Genomic DNA, 21,602 nt, shown 5'->3' with positions numbered 1-21,602 from the left:
GAGTTTTTGGACATTTGCACACGCACGCACATACACCCGCACGCTCCCTTATAAACATTGACTGCTTAAATAATGATGTATTTTTTGGAATGTGTATGGAAGGCTTATGAACACAGGGGGTGATGTGTTTAAAGGGAAGGCCGGCGCGGGGCTATGCGCCATTAACGAATTCGCGCTCATTGTGTTTGTTTGTAACGCGGTTAGTTCGCGATTTCATTTACAACACTCAAAACTCATTTGTCACTGCTTATAACTTCATACTTTACCACCTCCATGACATGTAGTGCGGTACCCACTATTTCATGTCCCATTTACTCCCTGTTTCTGTCTAAAATCCTGGTTAACTCATACATACGGTTACTCACACATTTCCTGGTTCGCGGTCCAGTTTGACTGTGCCTATGCGGATGCGCGCGCCGCTGTAGGGGCAGTATTTCTCCCCGTCCCAGGGCAGAGGGGGCAAAGCATTGTACACAGGGGTGTTTGGTTGGGAGTAATGTTTTGTATGTATATATGTGTTGTAAATAGGTGGTGTAAAGGTGGTATAACATGGTTGATAGAATAAGAATAGTTTGTTTTCATGTAATGTTTATTTTGTATTTAGTTAATATATTATTTATGGCCTTAGCCTAAAAATAATACCCTAATGTTGGTATGGTCCAATTAGTCCTGAAGGGGCCAATTTAGACTAATACTTTGGCCTATTTAAGAGGGCCTCATTCTGCATTAGAGGGAGAGGGTGACTAGTGACTACTACTAGCTTGATGTGAGGCTAGGTGCAATTGTATTTTGTTTGCTGTGCTACTGTTTGGAGCTAAAAGCATTGTGCTATTTTGATTTATTTTTTATTATTTTTCTTTCTTGAAATTATGAGTTAAGGATAAATAAAATTTGATTTGTTTTGGATACAATATTGAGCTCTGGTTTCCGTGATTTCCTCCTCCACCATATAAAGCCAGTGAGCCTACACTTCCCCAATACTTGGGGTGACGCTCCGGTCCCTCACAAGGTGATTCCGGTTGGTAAACGATTGTAGCAGAACATGCCCTTGTGGGTGGTGACCGTAAGGTATTTCCTAGAATCCGTCTTAGAACCGGTACCTGAAGGTAGGCCTGTGAAAGGTCCAGTTTGCTGAAACGATGTCCCCCAGACAAGGACGCAAACAAATCCTCAATGCGAGGTATTGGGTAGTGTTCAGCGCACAGGGCTGGATTCACAGTCACCTTAAAATCTCCACATATCCTCACACTTCCATTTTTCTTCATGACGGGCACTATGGGGGTCGCCCAGTCGCTGAACTGGACCGGGGAGATAACCCCTTGCTGGAGAAGGCGCTCTATTTCAGCTTCGACTTTAGGCTTCAACGCATACGGTACCACCAGAGCTTGACAGAACTTTGGCTGCTGGTCTGGCCTCAGTGTCAGTGAAGCTTCAAATCCTTTCAGTGTCCCCAATTCCTTGCTAAACACTTCAGTGTGGCAATTTAGGACACTCTCCAGCGTTTCATCACTTGCCCTATGCCCTGTTCGCACTGTCTTGATTTCACGCCAGTTTATGTTGATGTTCCTTAACCATTCACGGCCAAACAGTGGTGGAGCCTCTCCTTTTATCACATATAAAGGCAACCTAGCCCTTTGCTTGTTCAATTTAACCCACACCTTCAGCATTCCCTCAGGCTGCAGTAACTCCCCTGTGTATGTTTTCAGAAGGACGTCGGTCTTGCGTAAACGTAAGTGTGCAAATTTGTCTTTGTGTAGCTGACTGGAGATCAAAGATACAGCTGCCCCAGTATCCACCTCCATATCCACTGACTGCCCTTCAATTTTGGGCTTAATCATGATTATTGATGATGCTGCATGTCCTGTTTTAACTGCCTTCACTTGTTCTGTGTTCACTGCTGACACCATGTGGAGAGTGAAATCAGAGTCTGAACCTGCTGATGACTCCTTCTCATCTGATGAATTTGGAGCTGTCACTTTATGAATTTTGCCTTTGTCTGCATCTTTGTATTTTCTTTGTTTTATTTGACTGTCTTGTTTTGACTTTGCCTGCTTTGTTTCATTCCTTTTGTTCTTACACACCCGAGCTATGTGGCCCTTTTCATTGCAATTGTGGCATTGCTGCTCCTTGTAATAGCAGTCACGTTCATGATGATTAATCTTGCCACAACGAAAACATTTGTCGCCACCCTGTGGTGAAGACGCGGACACCGCATGCACTTTCAATGAGTTTTTCAAATGCAGGGATTCCCTCACCACCGTTTCCATTGCCAATGCCACCTTGACTGCTTTCTTAAAGTCGAGTTTTTCCTCCGTCAGGAGTTTCCTTTGAATAGCCTCATTATTTAGCCCACAAACAAGTCTATCGCGCAGGGCATCTAGCAAATGTGCGCCAAAATCACAATGCTCAAAACAGCCACATATTGTGCAATGGTCGCCCCCTCTTCCTGATTGCGTTTGTGAAATTTGAATCTCTGCGCAATTACTATGGGCTTGGGGGAAAAATGTCCGTCCAAGGTGTCCACTAAATCTTTGTAAGTTTTACTGCTGGGTTTATCCGGGGCTAGTAAGCTACGCAGTAAGCCATATGTAGTTGCCACAATGACACTTAAGAATACTGCCGCCTTCTTTGCAGCGGGAACATCATTGGCTTCAATAAAATGTTCAAACCTCTCGACATAAGTCGACCATTGCTCCGACGATTCGTCGTAAGCATCGATTTGTCCCAAAAAGGTTGCCATTCTTACTGGTGGTGGCACTGCCAGTGCCTGTGCTTCTCGAGGGGTTTCGTTTTGAACAACTTGTTCCTCGATCCGGTTCTCCTGGGATTCTTCTCCCTCCACTGCTAATGCTGAGCCCCCTTCATCCGAAAATGACATAAGTGGGTTACCTACTCGTCGCCAATTTATAATATCTTGCCAAAGATTGGAGCTCACACAAGCATGACCGGACTCTGAGATGGGTACTTTCACACTGGTTTATTCTACTTCAGTCCCAAAATACATATTGGAGGTACAAGGGCGCCACCTGGTGGTGCGGAGTGACACGAGATGAAATACCAATATATCACAGTTGTCAATCTTGACGCAGTACAGGCAGGTAGTGATGGGCAAATGAAGCTTTGGTGAACCACTGAACCACAGCAGTGTGAACCTAGCGAAACTAGCTGAAAAGCAAAAAGATGGCTGCCACACATACATTTTTCAACATAAAAGTCCTTAGCAAACCAATATTTTTGGTTACATATACCGGTTTGGGTAAGGACTTTTATGTTGAAAAATCTACATGTGGCAGCCATATTGGATTTTTTCATTAGTGTTGCTAGCTTCACACTGCTGTGGTTTAGTGGTTCACCAAAGCTTCATTTGCCCATCACTACAGGCAGGTACACACACGTAGGCTACACATGCACGCACTCAGAAAGACACTAGAATACCGCGGTGTCGACGTTACTTCTGTGATTTGGGAAAAGGCCGTAAAAGTCCTGGCAGGAAGCGATTACATCAACGTTTTTTGGTATTTTAATATTTTTTTTCCTAAGTGTTTACAACTTAGTGTTAACTAATAATTGTTGCAAACTGGTACTACGAACAAAATATTAGTGCATTCCTGGACTAGGACTTTTACGGGCTTTTCCCAAATCACGGAAGTAATGTCGACGCAGCGGTATAGTAGCAGATAGTAGCATCCCTCAGGCAAGTGTTATTTAAATAAACTCCTGGTGTATTTACAAACTTTTCAATGCCTCGTTTTATGAGTAAAGAACATAGTTGTACTACTGTAGAAGTTTCGTACCATTCAGGGCATTATTAGTGGGGTAATTTACGAGATAAAAGTTGGTACCATTACGACTTCAGGAACTCATTCGTTTCTGACAGCGCTACTCGACCAGGGTTTGACCAAGGGAAAACAGGCTCTGGGAGGGTGTTTGGCTCGGGGTCATGGTGCAAAGGACCCTAGGGTGAAATTACTCTGAACCATCGCTTTAATAGTATCTGGGGAGTAGGCTAAAAGCGTGTAAATGCTCAACATAGGAAATAATTACAGGACTCATTTTATTCAGTCAGACTTAAAACATGCATAATAATAGTAGCCTATAGAGTTTTGTTTTGTGAGTTTTGAGACTCTGTGTCCAACTTACAGTGTTATTTTAGCTTGCCATAAAGTTATAGTTTGCAGGTGTTACAGCTTACACACACACACACACACACACACACACATATATATATATATATATATATATATATACATACAGTACACACAAGCACAAGTTTAAACTTCATGTAAATGTTATCAATGTTATTTATCACTCTGCCACAATGCTGCTGTTACTAGTGTTGCACGGTGTATCGATACTAAAAAGGTATCACGATGCCTTCACGCAAAAAACGATACGATTTCCGACGTTTTTAGAATCGATACTTTATTAAAATAATAACGTTCTGTGTCTGTGTGAACTGCTGCTGGCATCTAGTGGACGTGTCCAGCAGGCAGCTCTGAGTGAGTGCGCAGGCAACGTCAACATAGTTCTTTGCTGACAGTCCTCGGCCTTGTTGATTAAACAAAAGGTGAAATCTGGAACTATTTCGTGAATATTGAAGGCAAGCCATCAGGTACACAGAGGCCCGTTCGTAAAATATGTTTCAAAGTCATTTAAAAGCAGTAGGCTACGCATGGAACTTGGCTAAACACCTCGCAGACATCCAACATTTTTAAAGAGTTCAAAGAACGACAGGTTAACGAATATGCTATAGAAAACACGACTACATGGTTAGTGCCAAGTTCTTCTCTTCTGTTTTAGTCTAGCCTAAGTGAAACGAGTATGGTTCTCTGGGATAAAGCGAACCTTCCTTCATCAATTAATTTTGACGAGACATAACGAGCTGTAATCATTTTGATGAGACATAACGAGCTGTAATCATAGGGGGCTAACGTGATGAAAGCGCAATGTTCACGCCAGAATAACATTACCATAACTTGTAAACAATCTATTTCATGTTCGGTCAGTACTACTGGTAATATTTGTCATGGCATGTAGACTGCAATTTGTTCAATAAGTATTGCCCAGATGTAGGATAGGCTACCCGAAATGCGCTAATTAAAGCCCACAGCATATAATACCACCACCAAAGCGTGTTGAGTCCTAATAATAATAGCGGCTTATTGTTACGTGGTAGCAAATCATGTTATCAAAGAAATAGACGTAGGCTAATGTAGGAATGCACACAGACATATTGCAACAGGTAATGGTGTAGGCCTATCTCACGAACACCTGAGTGGTTGGAACGTCGTACTTGTACACTGGGCGCAAAGAAGACTATCCTCACATTTTTCCCTTTGCAACTGTCAAAGAAATCCCATGAACACGGGAAGGCCTAGGGAAGCCTATACTGTACATCAGATGGCCTAAAGATTAGGCCCCTCTGCATAGCATTCAGTGATTTGCATGCAGTAATTTAAACACTGACCTTGATCTAGCCTAGTTTATTGGCAAAACACAACACAATGTAAATGAACTATAACAAAAAATAAAGGACTTAATCACACAAAGTAGGCCTACTATTTTACTGACTATAAAAATAATAATTATGTAGGAAGTTTAGAACCCAGAATTGACCTGCACACTACAAAAGTGCACCGAATTCAACACAAATGACTCAATACACTTGGAGGAGGTATGAGTCCTTTCTTTTCCAGATATATACCAATATACGGACATAGAAAAATAAATAAAGAAAAAAAACTCTACAGGAAACCAACAACCACCATCATCTGAAATGTAATCAAACATAAATAACGCACAAATTAGTGACCTAGTGATGGTTCCAGAGTAGCCTACACCCATGAGTGGTTTGACCTGGTGGTTTTCTGTTTTTCTAGGGTGACCTGATTGTGTCCTCTTTTTAGTTTGTGAAAAAGAGGACATAAGAGAAAACACTGCCTCAAAAGGCTATTTTGAACTTATTTGTGAACGACAGAGGAAAAACGCAATGCAATTTCGCTGTAAACACGTTTGAGGCTCTAGAATAACAAAATTCTGGACGATTTGTAAGGTCTCAAAGAGGACATGTCCTGGAAAAAGAGCACATCTGGTCACCCTAGTTTTTCGTTAGTGGCGTGCGCTATCAAAAGCTTCCATTTGCTGCACCCTACCAAAGATCCTTGATTACTGTACTAGCTCCGCTTTAACCCTCTCTGACCCTACTGCGGTGAGGTAGGGCTGGCAACAATACCCAAAAGCTCACAATTCTCACAAAACTTGTTGGAAAGGTGTAGCACAGGCTAAGGAAATCCCATACATTTTTGGAGCCGATCAGACTCAAAGGGAACTTTGAAACATGTTCCATATTGTAACCTATTCTCGGAATGATAGCGAAAGTGAAAAGTTTTATTTTAAATGATGAATTTGTGCAAGCCTGTGTCATTCATTTCTTTCACATGTCTTACAACATAAATAATGCATTCATATGCTAGTACTAATGCCAGGAATTACCCTGTTTATAGGCCTCTTAGAAATGGTTGTTGCATCTAGCATATTATTTAGATGCGCACTCGATCGCGCATCCATGCAGGCAAAACGTAGGAATCAAATGTGGCGACGGCACACAAGTTGGAAAAAACGTTGTAACAACTTGTTTGTGATTTTTAATAATATTTTTTGCATGGCACACAGATTTGGTCCCCCCCAATGTTGACATCATGACTACGGCCTTGGTCTTTAGGACACCCATCTGACTGCAGCACATTTAAGAAGTATGCAGGAAAGTTTGTAAGAAACATTTGTATTGTTAATTGGTATTTGTTATGTGGTAGCAAATTATGTTGACTATCAAAGAAATAGACCTAATGTAGGAATGCACACAGATATTGCAACAGATACACTCAGGCCAATCAAACTTTTCTCATCTGTTGTTCCTCATTGGTGGAACACACTGCCAGTTCCTGTTTTCTAGATGTCGAGGATCGGAGGCTCTACCACCAACAAGTGATGCTGCTCAATGGCATATTAGAAGAGCACATTATCAAGCTCTAGTATGAAGGCAAGCACACATACCAAATCCAGTGTTACAAATATAAAAATGTTTTTTACTTGCCGGTTGTTGCTGATGGTAGATGCAGTTCTGCATTAGGCTTATTCCTGCTATCTAAGATCATATGTACTGTAGGATATATTCGGAGTTGAAGGTTATCTGTGCAATTTGTTATTGTGATGAAATGCATTAAACACCACGAGTGAGCAATAAAAATATGGTTGTGTTTTGATTATAATTTCCGAGTTTATTACATGTTAACTGTAATCATGTTCCCATTAAATACGTTAATAAACTATAGTATGGCTTCTTTAATGCTCAAACATGTATTTAGAGAACACTTTTATTTGGTTTTAGTGATTTACCCAATTCAACCCAATTTAGGGAAAAATAAGCAAAAATAATCACTATTTTATGTTAAAATGCTGATTATGCGGCTTAGAACTCAGAATTGAGCTTGGTAAACACAATATTCAGAATCAGCACCCTCAAATTAGGTAAGAAGGGTGGTTTACCAACTTTTCCTCAAATTTGCCGTCAGAAGTTCTCTTCTGTGAAGCTGCTCTCCCTCTATAGTGCCTGGTGTCAGATTTTTAGCAAATGACTGAAGTTACCACTCACTGTCAATGACATGTGCAGAGTAGGCTACCCTAACACCAAGGTAAAATGTGTGATCCCCCCCCCCCCGATTTATCCTTTTTTTGGCCATTCAAACATGTTGTAGTTTTTTTATTCACATAATTACTAGGTTGTTGCCTTTTCTATCCAGTAGGGTAGCAGTCCAGGATAAGAAATTGAGCAGTTCCAGTTTGAGTAGAAAAACTAAAGGAAAACGAGACAAAGAAAAGCAGCATAGCCTACAAGTGCAAACAGAAATGTAATGTGTGAAGTTATTGGAATAGAAATAAATGTAACCACCATCAACATACTTTTGAAGACATTTTATTTCAAGTGTGCAACAAATGTAGTCAATTTAGTAAGGGAGTTTGTCGGTTAGTTAGTCGGTCATAGGGTTGGCTAAGCAAACTAGAAATGCAATTCCAAGGAATTACCAGTGTATGAAAATGCTAAAGTTGTGATGTAAAATATCATGTATAGTTAAAACAGATAATACAGAGATGGTTACTACGGTGATGCTAGGATAGACATGGTGGTTGCATAGCTTAATAAAAGTTAATAGTTTAAAAGTAGACTGTTTAAAAGCTGAATGTAGATAGTTTAACCCTTAAGAACGTACCGTCACACTGTCCGTAAAAGCGTACCGTCACACTTTTGTGTTTGGAATGTTGCTACATAAGTATTCTAATTGCTGCTTAACAATGGGCTACCACTTGTTGGCTAACATGGGCTGACATTGTACATTCTCAAAGTCAAAGATCTCTCGCAAATCACTTTGCCACTACCATTTTGTTATGTCCACATTTTGCAGATCTAGTTTATATTATGATTGTGTGGTCGGGCTATACATGACAAAATCAACGGAAGTGGCAAGTATTGGGAAGACGTTTACTTACAGGAGGCTACAAATATTGCTAGCTTCACTGCCATTTATTGCCATATTTCTGAATGTCAGTCATTACACCAAGCACAATAAAACAAGCAAAATTAGTGCTTTTTAAAAAAATAAATGATGATGTTATTCAGTGTTTAGTCAAATCTCATGGCCACTGATAAGATGAAAATCAAAATGACTGCGAAATGTACGGAATGCTGGAAACAAACATCGTTCATTCACGAGCTATGTAGCTTTGAGTAACGCACGCGGCTCAGGAAACATAGTTTGCTACGTTCATGACATTAAACTCGCACAAGAAATGCGCATACATCTTTATCTTGTCCCATTATAATCACAGCTTTATTTGCGCAATAGCAGTGCATCCATCAAGTCCGTCAATGCAAAACATTACAGCGACCGGCATCTCGAAGTTCATTCATTCAGAAAACAATCGTAGTATTTACAGACGCTATACAATTTCATCGATAATATTAGTCATGGCACATTTGAAAAGGCGTCAGCTTACTGATGAAGAGATCAGGGTTATTTTTACATCTAATGACGACTCTGATATGGACATCAGGGAGATATCCCGGGTTTCTCACGCAGAATACGGGAAAATGTCAACATTCGTCCCCCAACGTTGGAAGGGTACAGTATTAGTCCGTTTCATAATTGCAAGCTCGTGCATTGGTCAGCTAAACAATACAACAAAGTAGCCTACTTTATTTACGCCTAACAACAGCCTATATTAATTTGGTCAACTTTATACAGCCCTAGCAAGGCTAAAGTTCTGTAGCCTAATCGATGGCCCTGTGCGCTGTCATTCTCTCTCCTGCGCAAACAAAATGTGTGCGTTCCAAGTAGCCTATAGTGCGTAATTCTTCTTCATAAAGTTGAACAAATGCATTTGGTTATTTTAGAGATTTTAGAGAGAAAATATAAATAGCCTGTCATGCAGTTTATGGGCTTTAGTGCAGAGTTGGGAAGTTATGGTAGGCCAACTTGGAGTGAATATACAAACAGGGGAATTCTTTCTCTACTCGTAGCTGAGTGGTAGGCCGATACACACAGCGTTCGGCCGTAGCCTACACTATGCAGGTGCCACTGAATCGTGCTCTTGTGCATCTTAAATAGTCTCACTGTCGCCTTCAAGCAAGCAAAACGATGCTTTGAAAACATCTGTTTCGTTGGAAGGGCAAGGGTGTAGCAACAGGACAACAGTACAGAGACTGACAAGTCCGATGGTAGAGCTAATGTTATGAGATTGTTAAAATACGGGATATTTACGGGAAAATATTAAAACGGGAAGACCGCGGGAAAAAAGTTAAAATACGTGAGAAACCCGGAAAAAACGGGAGGGTTGACAGCTATGATGTGATCACATGATGAAATCATGTGTGTGTGTGGTACTTTGCAATATTCACGTGAAATAAAACAGATCAGGCCATGCTGCACTGTATAGATTGTAGGCCACCTAATAATGACTATAGAATGTCAGTGTAGAACGCTAGTGACGCAGCCCAAAAAAACTCACCCAGTGGAGTACGTTGGTTTAAATAAAACCTACGTTCTTAAGGGTTAAAAGTTGATAGACAGTAGATAGTTTAAAAGTTGTTGATAGACAGCTAGTTTAATAGATAGTTTAATGATAGTTTAAAAGTAGACCGTTTAAAAGTTGAAGGTAAATAGTTTAAAAGTTGTTGACAGACTGGAAGTTGAATGAATGTTGATATTCAAATAGTTTAATGGCTGTGTATAGGTAGATATTTGACGATAACTGAAAGTTGGAATGGCTCTAATGTCTAATAATCTAATGCTAGCAGTTATGCTAAGATTTTTAACTATACTAACCATGTTACTTAGCTAATGTTTTATAGCAGTGCTAACAATGCTAACCTGCTAACCATGTTACTTAGCTAACGTTTTCTAGCAGTGCTAGCAATGCTAACATGCTAACCATGCTACTTAGCTAACTTAACATTTTCTAACACATTTTCTAGCAGTTTTGCTAAACATGCTAACTATGCTAGCAATGTTAGCATGCTAACTATGTTAACCATGTTACTTAGCTAATCTAGCTAATCATTTTTAGTAGTTTTGCTAAAAATGTTAACTAACATGATAACATGCTAGCATGCTAACTATGCTAACCATGTTACTTAGCTAACTTAGCTAATCATTTTTAGCAGTTATGCTAACTAGCATGCTAACATGCTAATTTTGTTAACCATGTTACTTAGCTAACCTAGCTAATCATTTTTAGCAGTTTTGCTAAAAATGTTAACTAACATGTTAACATGCTAACTATGCTAACCATGTGACTTAGCTAACCTAGCTAATCATTTTTAGCAGTTTTGTTAAAAATGCTAACAATGTTAGCAATGCTAACATGCTAACTTTGCTAACCATGCTAACTAGCTACAGTGGGTAGGAGTCATAGTTGATGAAGTGTTGACATAGTTGATGACAAGTTAAAAGTTATTGATAGACAGCTAGTGAATGTATATAGTTTAAAAGTTTAAAAGTTGAATGTAGATAGTTTAAAAGTTGTTGATAGACAGCTAGTTTAATAGATAGATAGTTTAATGATAGCTTAAAAGTAGACCGTTTAAAAGTTGAATGTAAAAAGTTCAGTAGTTTAATGGGTTACATTGTTTAACAGTGGATTATTGTAGTGAGGACTTTTATTTTGAAACAGTTTTGGGCAGAGGAAACAGTTGAATAGGATGTGTAGTCTTAATTGACCCAGATTGTATGCTTAAAGCCTGAGGCTGCAGGTGGCCTGAACACCTGCCATAGGATTCTAATTGCTTAATGGCCGTATTATGATGTCATAATCGGCAATGTAAGTCTATGGGGATTTTTAAAAAGTTTTTCTTTAATAGTTTAAAAAGTATAAAAGTTTCAAAGTTGAAAAGACATAGCAACCCGATCTGTTTGAAGACCTACGTTACAAAGATTGAATGAAGTTTCTAAGTTAAACTGTTCAAGAGAAATTGCGTATGGAAAAAGTGGTAAGTGGAATAATAATAATAAGAAACATAAGTTGTTGCCTAGGAAGAACAGTACAGTGCATTTTCATGCACTGTAATAATAAGCTACGTTAGCAAAGTTAACTTTGACCAGGCTGGCGGCTAGCATTATTATCATCAAGAGGTGTGCTGCTAACTCGTACCTCTGTATTGCTTCAGCAGAAGTGCATGCACAAAATGTAGGACACATGATAAAGGGCATAATAAACAAAAAATACTCCGTATGATCATTATCTTTGAGTTCAGGAAAATAAGGAACTTTTCATATTGAGAAATATGCAAGTGCATGTGCAAAATGTAGCTCAGGACTAGCATGTTTCAATCGACATGTTAAGTGTAGGAGTGTAAACAATGTTAAGCTCGTAGATCAGGGGTCGACAAGTAACTTTGCCACAGACCAGTATTTTTCTTAGCCAATAGTTGGTAGGCCAGAGTATAGGTTACTAATATGCAACTCCGGTGGATGGTCTATTAGGCCACGTTTATACGTAGCAGGGTATTCTGAAAAACGTTTGTCGCCAGTTTGGCGTTCAAGCACACGTCAGAACGAATGTTTGGTCTGTCACGATTTATCCTTTTTCCCCATAGTGATGATGACAATAATGGCTTTCCTTGTCCCCAGTAACATTAACATATAGTGTAGTGGCCCCGGCGCGACTGGCTGGGGCACCTGAGCCGTACGCCAGCTGTTTTGTCCTCTATGGTAACTAATATGTATCTTTGTAGTAATATGCATTATTGTCATTCTGATTTGTTATGCTTATTATTTTGTTGATAGCCTATTGAATGTCCGGTATAGTGGTTATCTTTTTGGGTGGTTTGAGCCAATATTCCAATTTGGGCTAATTTAGAGAAATTCATGGCGTTATTTAAGAGGGGTAGCCTAGTTCCCCTGGAGAGCAAGAGAGTGCAGCTCTCCTGTTGTGAGGCAGAGATGTAGCTATATGCTCTGTGTAAGTCTGAATTGCTTTATGGCTGGAATACTGAACTTTTTTTTTGTTTGCAGAATTCACCAAGCGTTGGATTGTTCACCCACTATAGGGAACGTGAGCTAGGCTTTTCTTAAGAGTCTATTGCTATTCTTGCAAGTTTTTTTGTTATTTACTAAATACATTTGAACCGATTAAAACTCCAACAACCTCTACAGCGCCGCCTTTTCCACCTACAACACCAAGCTCACATCCCAACTTGTGGGCTCACAACTCCACTGCACCCACCCTAACCCCACAGAAGCGCACTTGACATCATTAGCCTATTTCAGTAAATTACTTTTCTAATCGTTAAAACCACACCAGAGATGTATGGCTTTAAATACAGGCTAATAATCAGGCTGCAATGATCTCGCAAATCATTTCTGAATAGCCTAAAGTGTGTCGTCTCCACAGCAAGTGTCCTAATAATGTTATCTTAGCGACTAGGATAGTGAAATGATTTCACTAGCTATACATTTATTAATTTTGCAAAACTGTAAAAACACAAGTAAAGTTTCTTTCAGCTTATCCATGCTTTTTTGAACGTGTAAATCGCATGTAGGCCTATATCAACCGTTGGCCCTTGATCGCTATCACATTAGCTGAAACCATGCTACGGTTCTTACAGTAACTGACTCACGACTCTATAACTGTTCATTTTTAGTAGCCTATATTCGAACCTATCCATAACCCTTTTTTGCTATTTGACTCATCATTTCACATACAAAAATATAAATAATGTCAGACAGCGAATTAGTAATTATTTACATATAATCATTTTTAAAAATCGATCTCCTGCCAGCAGGGAGTGCTGCAGCACCCTCAGCACCCCCCTTCCTGCGCCCTTGTAAGTACATACTATATAATATTACTTCATTAGGTGATAACCACTAAAAAGCTACCAATCTCAGAGGTCGATCATATCAAAACATAAACTAAGGGTGTGTAGGTATAAAAAAAATCACATCTAGAATTTGCCCACCCAGATGGTAGGCTACCAGTATCTGGTATGGTCCATGGACTATTACACTCTGGGGCTACAGAGGGTGATGTTGAATTTCCTTGAATTTTCCCTTGGGGATCAATAAAGTCTATCTATCTATCCATCTATCTATCTATCTATGTCATAATGGGCAACATTATTTATTTATCTATTTATTTTTTTGGGGGGCGTGTCCAATAAAGTAAAAGGCACACTATGCAAACCTGTAATAGGCAAATCGTTCACCTAGCATAGCTATTTGCCTTATTCACCCGGCGGCCATTACGAGGCTGAGGAGTACACTTGCCATTACACCTCAGTCCAGCAGATGGTGGTGGTAATGCACTCCGTTTGCAAACTGCTAAAAAACAATTTACTGCAGAAGAAGAACAGGCCAGTGAACCCTTCTTCTTTAATCGGTGAGCTTTTTTCGGCAGTTTGCAAACGGAGTGCATTACCACCACCATCTGCTGGACTGAGGTGTAATGGCAAGTGTACTCCTCAGCCTCGTTATCGCAGCCGGGTGAATAAGGCGAATACAGCATAGACGTAGCGATCGCCTACCACCAGCCATACAACTTCAAAGAGTGGCGCCCTGCCAAAACTCGCGAGAATCTAAAACATTACAGTAGATATAGCTCTTTAGAGATAGTTTTCGCCTGTTGTTAACCAAATAAATGTCAGTGTCCCGCCAGCGGGACGGTTACCCCCCTCCCCCACCTCCCCCCAACATTCTAAATCAATTGTATGCGCCATATTGCTATGTAGCATAGTAATGTTATACACCATTTCAAAGCTTTGACTCTTGGGAATCCAAAAATGACAACTTTTTTCATGTACAATCTGTATAGTGCTTTACATTCTCAGATTAATTTTATTATGTCTCAATTAAATTTGATCCAAAATGCCCCCCTCCCCCTCCTCCGCTTTTGGTGATCCCTGACTTCTGGCTGCAGTGTAGCTGCAGCACAATAAGTAGATGCATCATATTGGGTACTGAAATATTCACAAGAATCCATAGAAATTGAATCTTCATGTTGTATTATCCAATATTAGTTGTACAGATGTATAGTCTATCTTATACACACTCATTGAACCAACAAAGTAAATGCAAAAATAGAGACTTTTTTGTAATTATTCCATATTTTGTGTAGTCAGTCTATATCAGAACACCTGACATACAATCTAAATAGTCCACAAGAAACCTCAAAGTGTTACCTTTCATTTGAGACCAGGATTATGCTTCTACACAAAGGGGTTTATGTGCAGTAAGCATTTGATTGTCAGTATGCATTTTGGATACCAAAAAGTCCTATTGGGGAGTATCCATAGGCATTTTACAAAACGCATGGGCATACCTTGGCAAATAATAGTCTAAAGCACTCATATTTTCATTCTATATTGATCAACTTTTGCACACAGCTTCACAAGACCTGGTGCTAGGGCTCAGTTGTGTTTCTAAGGGATATCAAGTGACCTAGAGGGCTGAAATGTGGTCAGTTCAGAGATGCTTGTAAGCCGACAGAAAGAAAAAAATATATTCTAGCCTCTGTAGCTCTTTGTCAGTACATCACAGTTATTTTGTCTGCTTCCTACGAAAGCTACAGGTTCTCAGCACTTGATGGTTGACCCCAAAAGAGGTGGGAACAATGCCCTTGTAAATAAGCACAGTGCAATTTCAGGCAAAAACTTGAATTTTTACTGAGAACTGTGCATTCACCTCCACAACAAAAGCATTTGCATTGTGTAGGCTACAGGGGGGATAAATCGCGAGAAGTTTGCTATTTACCGAGTATTTTGCTATTGCCGAGTAACATCGCGACTCTAGAGGGAGCTCTAAACTCGCCAAAAATACCTAAACATGAATAGGTGTCGTTCCTTATGCAAGCACTATAATAAGATAGTTAGCTTAAAACGAAGAATAGTGCGAGCACACTAATAACTAGTGGAGCTACAGTGTTTTTTTGCAAGAACAATACCGTGCACTTGCTACACAAGCAAGCACACTAATATGGTGGCAAAGAGGCCCAAACTGAGGCTAATGTGTATGAGTATGTGTGGTGTGTGTGTGTGTGTATGTGTAGGGGCAAAGGGGCCAAACTGCTTTTGAACTGCTGACGGCCAGTTGACCTGAAGAGCCATTACCAGTAACTATGTCTTGTGATGAAGCTTTGCTTTGACAAGAGTTGAATAAGGCCTAGTCTCAAACAAACGACACTTGGGTCTAGACGTAGCCTAATAATAATGGGCTATAGTCTATGAACTAGCTACAATATGCACCATAACAAAAACAAATGACTCATTGGATTTCCGTATAACTAACTGAATAACCTGCCCCATAATTTTAATTGTTATCTTTACGCACGTAGAAACCTGCGCACGTCGTTGGCAAATTATTTCTAAAACTATATTAAGCAAACCTAAACGTACAGTTAAACATTTTCTGATCGTTTGATACATTATGATATGGTCTATTTTAGCCCAGTTAGATTAACCAACAGAATAGCCCACCTCAGATGTGCAACATCACACATTTCGTCCCGGCGTTTGTTGCCATCAGTCATGTCGGAGGCGGTCAACGTAGGAATTCTTCACTCCAAAACCGGTGTGCTGTGTTTGCCCATATCACACACATCCACTTGATTTGTGAGAGACGTTTATTATTTCAAGTTTCCAAATCTCGTTAGCCGGTAATCTGGCCTGGCTCCGTATATATCCACGCTGGTTTAATTGTGTCCAGAAAAGGCTACGCACTCAAAACTCTACCTTTTTACGCCACTAGACGCATTCTTCCAGATCGGACTAAGACCGTTTAGAGTGTTGGTTAGTAAACTTATCAGGGTAGCGTAAGTTTCATTTACGTGATTGTTCAGGAGATGCCTTTTCTCTCAGTCTACTATTAGCTTACACGAGCCAGGCGTCACACATCGGCGATAGTTCAACTCCTCACACAGACTGAGTGTGGCCTGCTGCTAATCGCATTTAAAGCGACATGGTACCTAAAACCAGAGCGGTTGAGAAGAAAGAGTGGCGACGCTTCCATAGGCATTAGCTTCGCACCGCAAGTCTACATTTTCAATTCTGTTTTCTTCTTCTTTTTAATGAAATCCAATTTTTTGTATGGCTGTTCACATTGTTTTTTTTACGACGGAGTATTAAGGCCACACATGAAGAAAAAATATTTTTATATGACGAGATTAAATACCTCACTTCAGTCTTTAAATTTTAATCTCGATGTGTCGACATTAAATTCGAAATTTCGGGAAAGTCGACATACCATGTCAACCCTCATTCATTTCATCTTGACATGTCAATCAAAACTAGTTTGGAGAGAGAGCAACCTCTTCAAAGTAGCTGACACTGAAACCGAACAATTCACATTACACCGTTTGGTCTGGACCCGTTTGGACAGATAAGAAGAAGAAGAAGAAGAAGAATATAATCTATTTATATAGTACTTTTCAAGCACAAATCACAAAGTGCTTTACAGACAAACTAACAAACAAAACAAAAAACAATAGTAATGATAACTATAATAATAATAATGATAAAAAATAGTAATAAAAGAAAAGTCAAGTCAACTTTATTTATACAGCACATTTCATACACAGAAGTCATTCAATGTGCTTTACATAAACAAAAGTACACAGGAATAGCTGATAAAAGCATAGAAGGGCAATACTCAAAGAATAGTTTAAAAAGTAAATAATAATAATAATAATAAAATAATAATAATAAGAAGAAAACATAAAACACACAAGGTGATAGTACATAAAAACATAAAAGGGCAATAATTTTAAAGTGTTTAAAAAGTAATAATTAAAACATAAAAAACAACATAGAAACTATTACAATTTTAGCTGAAAGACTTTCCCAGATTTTGAAATGTAAAAAACTAGATGTACCGCAGAGCGGTACAAAATATGACCGCCGCCCAGTCCAGCACATTTTTTCTACAAAAATAAGTCACGCTGAAAGGCATATATGATTCTAACTGTCTCACTGAATTGCATTATGCACACTCAATTCTAACTGGTATCTGAGACAAGTATCAAAACATGATTAGTTCATAGATTACACATGTAAAATACATTTTCTCCAACCCCACCCCCATTTTGCCTGTTCATAATTCTGAGAAATTCTTGAATTGTGTGCATGTGTGCGTGTACATGTTTATGTTTATGTGTGGGTGGGTGTGTGTGTGTGTGTGTGTGTGTGTGCATGTGCTTGTGTGTGTGCCTGCGTATGTGCCTGTGTCTGTGCATGTGAATGCATGCGTACATATGTCTACTGTGTGAGTATGTGTCATACGTATGATTACTGTGAATGTATGTGTGTGCGTGTGTATCTGTTTATGCACATGTGTGCATATGGAATGGGTTAACATGACCCCTGGAGGCAAACAAACATACGCAAAAAATTGGTCATCCTAGGCCCTACGGTTCTCAAGATATTCACAGAAAACTGTTGGTGTACGGTCACTAAATGTACACATAAATTATTGTATTGTATGGCCCCCCATGAACGAAAGTTCATGAAACTTGGCATGCACTGGATGGTGTCATAATGATCCTACAATGTGCAGTTTTGACCATGTCAGCCAGAGATATTGGGTAACATTCCATAATAAGGTGCCATAATAAATAGCAAACTAGTAATTACCTAACCCTTTGTTAATATTTCTTAATTGTTATTAACATATCTATTTGGCACATGTTAATAGTTTTTTAATCATTAATTAAATATTAGTTGTTTGCATAAAATATGTATGTTAATGTTTTAGCAAATCTATTAACTAATATTGTATTAATATGTGTTAATAGTTAACTAAATGTCTTTTTGGCACTAATCAACAGTTATTTCTTGCATCATTTAAATGTTAAATGTTTATTTGCAAACTATTTGTTAATAGAAAAGTTAATGACTTATTATTATTTAACTAATTGTTATTAAACTGTGCTTCTGCCTATCCCAATATGAACCGCTCTCCATAGGACCCTTAGATAGATAGATACTTTATTGATTGGACATTCAAGAAAAAAACACGGAGCTACCTTGACATGCTGCCACTGTTGTCGGCGCCGGAACCGCTTGCAATAAAGTTGGTTAAGCTTAATTAATATATTAGTAGTATATAGCTATCAGTGTGGAGCCCCTTATAATAAAGTTGGTTAAGCTTAATTAATATATTAGTAATATATAACTATCAGTATAGGGGGCCCTTATAATAAAGTTGGTTAAGTTTTATTAATATATTAGTAATATATAACTACTCAGACGGTGAAGGGACTGAGACCAAAACTGGCTTATCACCTTTATTCCTTTAGGAAAAGTTAAAACAAAACAACAAGTAGTTGAATGGGCTATAATACATGCATCATTCCTATACCATCACTGTCAGCCCTACTAGCAAGGGAGACATGCGACATGGAATGTTCAGGTGCACAGAACGACAGTTTATTAATATTCTGAGACTCACTAAACACTCACAGACATAGACCATACAGAGGTGATGCATAAACATAATGCTAAACTAAATTTACATTCATTTCCTGCTAGACTGAATTGCACTTACCCATGCACACTTAGCTAAACTACACTGAATACATGCAAAGTTGCTAGCGGAGTTTACAGCTAGTCACGTTAGACTCAGTGTGTATGAACTCGTGGTCATAATGAAAACATTAATAAACATTCTCTAAGTTGCTAGAATTGCACCCAAATCTTAACAATACATGTAAAGTAACATAATACAGGTGGTATATCAAAGTTTTCAACTTAAACAACATTTTACAGTTACAAAATTAAAACTTTAATTAGAGGTTTATTAGAGGGAGAGCAGATATCTAACAAACGTTCAGAAAAAGTCCTGTTGGCAAATTTGAGGAAAAGTCGGTAAAGGGGCTATTTCACACAATTTGAGGGTGCTGATAGTTATATATTACTAATATATTAATTAAGCTTAACCAACTTTATTATAAGGGGCCCCACGCTTATAGCTATATACTACTAATATATTAATTAAGCTTAACCAACTTTATTGCAAGCATTTCCGGCGCCGGAACAACAGTGGCAGCATGTCAAGGTACTGTAGCTCCGTGTTTTTTTCTTGAATTTCCCCTTGGGGATCAATAAAGTATCTATCTATCTATCTATCTATTGTAAGGGTCCTATGGAGAGCGGTTCATATTGGGATAGGCAGAAGCACAGTTTAATTAACAATTAGTTAAATAATAATAAGTCGTTAACTTTTCTATTAACATATAGTTTGCAAATAAACATTTAACATTTAAATGATGCAATAAATAACTGTTAATTAGTGGCAAAAAGACATTTAGTTAACTATTAACACATATTAATACAATATTAGTTAATAGATTTGCTAAAACATTAACATACAGATTTTATGCAAACAACTAATATTTAATTAATGATTAAAAAACTATTAACTTGTGCTAAATAGATATGTTAGTAACAATTAACAAATATTAACAAAGGGTTGGGTAATTACTAGTTTGCTATTTATTATCGCACCTTATTATGGAGTGTTACCAAATTTTGAGACATCCAGTTGTTAATCTTGTCAATACACTGACAAAGAGATTGAAGGGGACCATAGTCGTTAGGCGAAAGAGCTAAGTAAAGTTGGGTGTCATTGGCATAGCTATGATAGGAAATCAAATTGTTTGTGATGGTTTGTCCTGTGTCTGAAAAAAATGGGCAGCTGATCATGTTGAACTATTTCATTTTATTTGTGTTCGTTGTCATTGTAACAGCTGTAATTAGTAGGCTAAAGTCAACCACGTCATGAAATACTTCCAAAAAAGCATATTTCATTCATAATGTGAATGAAGGCCTGTAGTTTCATATGCATGTTATTTTTCTGGGTGTTTCTGCAACTACTGGAATTCCTAAATCCCAGTACTGAATGTTAGTCTGAAAGCCAGCCTGAATTTAGCCCCGCCTGTAATGTTCATGAGATGTAACATTTGTCACAACAGTGATGTACTGCATGACCCCCTACAGGCATGCGCAGGTTGTGCAGTCTGGGCAGAGCCCACAAGCATGTTTGCCTCCAACCTTTAAGTAAACGACGACACCTTCTTAACACTCTGTCTGGTCATTGACTCATATAATGAGAACATCACACCGCCCACACAATTTGAGGTCAGGAAATTCGGTCTGGATTTCACTGATGGATAGATGAGCAACGGTGCCTAGTCATTCACATGACCTGAGTGTTTCAAAAATAAACATGTTGATGTTTTGGCTAAGTAAGTAAGTATAAGTATACTCTTTTGATCCTGTGAGGGAAATTTGGTCTCTGCATTTATCCCAATCCGTGAATTAGCCAAACACACTCAGCACACAGTGATAATCCAAGGCTGTTTTGTTGCTCTGATTGGTTAGTTCTATCCAATTATTTGAAGCATTTTTTTTCCCTTGTATCAGTTGAAACAGGCCCCATAATCACGTCCCAATGCAAACAGTATCAGACTCATATTCTGAATAGAATTGAGTATAGTTTAGTGAAATTTTGAATTTCTTTTCTTTTACAATTTGTCATATGATGTGTGATAAAGATGTTAGAATTAGATATTTCTCTAGATCACTCTAACACAACCATGGGGGCAACATATGTGGTTGGTGCCGTTACAATGGAGTAAACTTGAGATTCCCTACAGGTGCCTTTCTAATTGAAGTTAAAGGACAATTCCGGCGCAAAATGAACCTGGGGGTTAATAACACATTTGTACGAGTTCGACCGTTCGCTGGGATTTATTTTCATGCTAGTCGAATGTGACCAGTTTTATTGCAAACCGCTAATTAGCTTTTAACGCTAGCCTTCGGGGCACACGTACAGTAGAAAGAAATCGCTATTTCTATACCACTAAAAAGGCTCAAAATAGCACCACACTTAAACAGTAGCATAATGAGGGTTTCTACATGTAAACCGAAGCATTGAGAACTTTGTAAGTGTACAGGCAGTTTATTAAAAAGAAACACATTACCGTTCACGTCTGGTTGTTCACATATACAGGCAGGCGATGTGAACTAAAATCATGTAATTTGCTCAATATAGGCCTAT

The 21,602-nt window shown here is 38.7% G+C and overlaps 1 protein-coding gene across 1 annotated transcript in view; it reads right to left on the bottom strand.

Moving 5' to 3' along the window:
* The window catches only part of wscd2 (WSC domain containing 2), a 242,732-nt gene extending 226,282 nt beyond the window's left edge, over positions 1-16,450 (bottom strand). Inside the window, exon 1 of the mRNA XM_076271403.1 lies at positions 16,025-16,450. The gene's annotated coding sequence lies outside the window, so the exon portion shown is untranslated. The remainder of the gene's footprint in view (positions 1-16,024) is intronic.
* Positions 16,451-21,602: the final 5,152 nt, after the last annotated feature.

The sequence above is a fragment of the Alosa pseudoharengus genome, unplaced genomic scaffold, assembly GCF_046254945.1.
Source record: "Alosa pseudoharengus isolate Yale_2024_CS ecotype anadromous, Long Island Sound unplaced genomic scaffold, YU_APseudo_1.1 YU_APseudo_1.1_scf_6, whole genome shotgun sequence".
Lineage (NCBI taxonomy): Eukaryota > Metazoa > Chordata > Actinopteri > Clupeiformes > Clupeidae > Alosa > Alosa pseudoharengus.
The sequence above is the reverse complement of the archived record's forward strand: the minus strand, read 5'-3'. Positions and strand labels throughout refer to the sequence as shown.